This window comes from Microtus ochrogaster, unplaced genomic scaffold (genome assembly GCF_000317375.1).
Source record: "Microtus ochrogaster isolate Prairie Vole_2 unplaced genomic scaffold, MicOch1.0 UNK80, whole genome shotgun sequence".
NCBI lineage: Eukaryota > Metazoa > Chordata > Mammalia > Rodentia > Cricetidae > Microtus > Microtus ochrogaster.
In genome coordinates, this window is record NW_004949178.1 from 1249559 (window position 1) to 1251801 (window position 2243).

Genomic DNA, 2243 nt, shown 5'->3' on the forward strand with positions numbered 1-2243 from the left:
GGTTTGTATAGCCTCTCCACCTTATTTTCCTTGTTGACAGAATTAAAATAAAAATACTGTTTTGCCTCCTCTCCTTAGCTCACAGCAAAATGGGCAGCATGAAAAAGTGCATATTTCACCAGACTGTGGTGGCACATGCCTTTAATCCCAGCACTCGGGAGGCAGAGGCAGGTAGATCTCTGTGAGTTCGAGGCCAGCCTGGTCTACAAGAGCTAGTTCCAGGACAGGCTCCAAAAGCTACAGAGAAACCCTGTCTTGAAAAATCATATATATATGTGTGTGTGTATATATATATGTATATATAATTTATTTGTATTTTATGTACATTGGTGTTTTGCCTGCATATATGTCTGTGTGAGGGTGTAGAATTCCCTGGAACAGGAGTTACAGACAGTTGTGAGCTGCCATGTGGTTGCTGGAAATTGAACCCCAGGTCCTCTTAACCACGGAGCCACCTCTCCAGACCTTCAGGGTTTTGTTGTTGTTGTTGTTATTATTATTATTATTAAAACGTAATTTTCTGTCATGAACTGATTGCATGCACAGAACACTTGTGGATTAAGTGGATGGATCTAGTCAGTGGAACAAATTACTCGCTTTCGTTCTGCCTCTGGTATTTCATAAACTTTAGACCAGCAGGGCCCTTAGGCATCCGTCCAAATGCCTTGTTATACTCAGTGGAGAATGAATTTTGAGGGATTTAGGGATTCTGCTGTGGTTGGTGAGAAAGCTGCTGGGCTCCAGCAGAAAGAGAACCCAGGCCCCGTGAGCATTCCTCTACAACACTGGCACTCAAGCGTTGCTGAGCTTTGGAGGCCCCAGCAAAGCTTGTTAACACAGATTTCCAGCCTGCGACCTCACAGCTAAAGCTTTGCCTTGTCTTTTCTGTTCCTTTTACCTTCCCCCCACCCCCCGAGACAGAATATCTCTACATAGCCCTGGCTGTCCTGAAACTCTCTGACTGTGTAGACTTGAACCCACAGAGATCCACCTGCTTCTGCCTCCCGAGTGCTGGGATTAAGGTGTGTGCCACCTCACCTGGCCTGCCGCTGGGATTAAGGTGTGTGCCGCCACACCTGGCCTACTGCTGGGATTAAGGTGTGTGCCTCACCTGGCCTGCCATATCAGTTCTGTAAATTCAGAGATTTGCATTTCTTTTCACTTTGTTTGTTTGTGTGAGTGTGTGGGTGTGCAGGCTCATGCCATGGTATACGTCTGGAGATATACTGCTATTTATTTATTTGTACATATGCCTGTGGGTCGTGGGAATTGGTTCTCTCCTTCCAACATGTGCATTGAGGGGTTCGAGCATAGGTCTTTAGGTTTAATAGCCTTTGCCGCTGAGCGGTTTGCTGGTCCCCAGAGGTTTCCATCTGTAGCAGGTTGCATGTGAGATCGGGTTGCTTCTGGTCGTCTGCAGAACTCCCCTGAGAGCACCTGCTCCACACCTACTCCAGGAGCAGATGTGTGAGTTTGCTATGTTTGTGTGTTTTGTAGAGATTAAAACCACCAGTTCACTCTGTTCTCTGAGCTTAGCAACAGAATTAAGTATTTCTAGGTCCCGGGTACCAGTCATGACTTAGAAATGAACAAATGAGTAAGACATGATCTTTGCCCTGAAACGCTCCCAAACCTCACAAGGAAGCGGATTTTATCCAGTGTCTGGACTAGACAGTGTGAGTGTCCCTACAGCAGCGGGTGGAAGTGAGAGGGAGCTGCGACCCTGGAGGAATGATTAGCATCCCGACTTCTACCCTTACCAGTCTTTCTGTGGATGATGATGTAAACATTGTGATTACCAGGTCTGATCATCATAATAACACAGCAGCGGCCACTCCATCCTCTAGGAGAAGGACACCAAAGCATGGGCTGTCAAAGGAGGACCTTCCCTGATAGATGTAGCAAACTGCTTCCTGTGGGAAAAGGCTCTCAAGGGACCCTGGAGTGTAATGATTTCTCCCAGCTGTTCTGGTGGCTGCCTCATGCTGCCTGTCTTTTCTACTTCCTTCTTACTCTTTGCCTTCCGTCTAAGTCAAGCTTGTGCACCAACCCTAACAAAGTTCTTCTGACAAGGAGAAATCCAACCCCCTCTCTTCATGTGTCCTAGGCTAGACACCAACTCCCTGTGTAGTTGACGCTAACCTTGGAGTCTTGATCCTTCTGCTTGAGTTCCCAAATACCATTGGTGTGTAATCTGTGCCTGTTGAAAGCTTTTTAAGTTTGTTTTTATTATTATTTTTTTA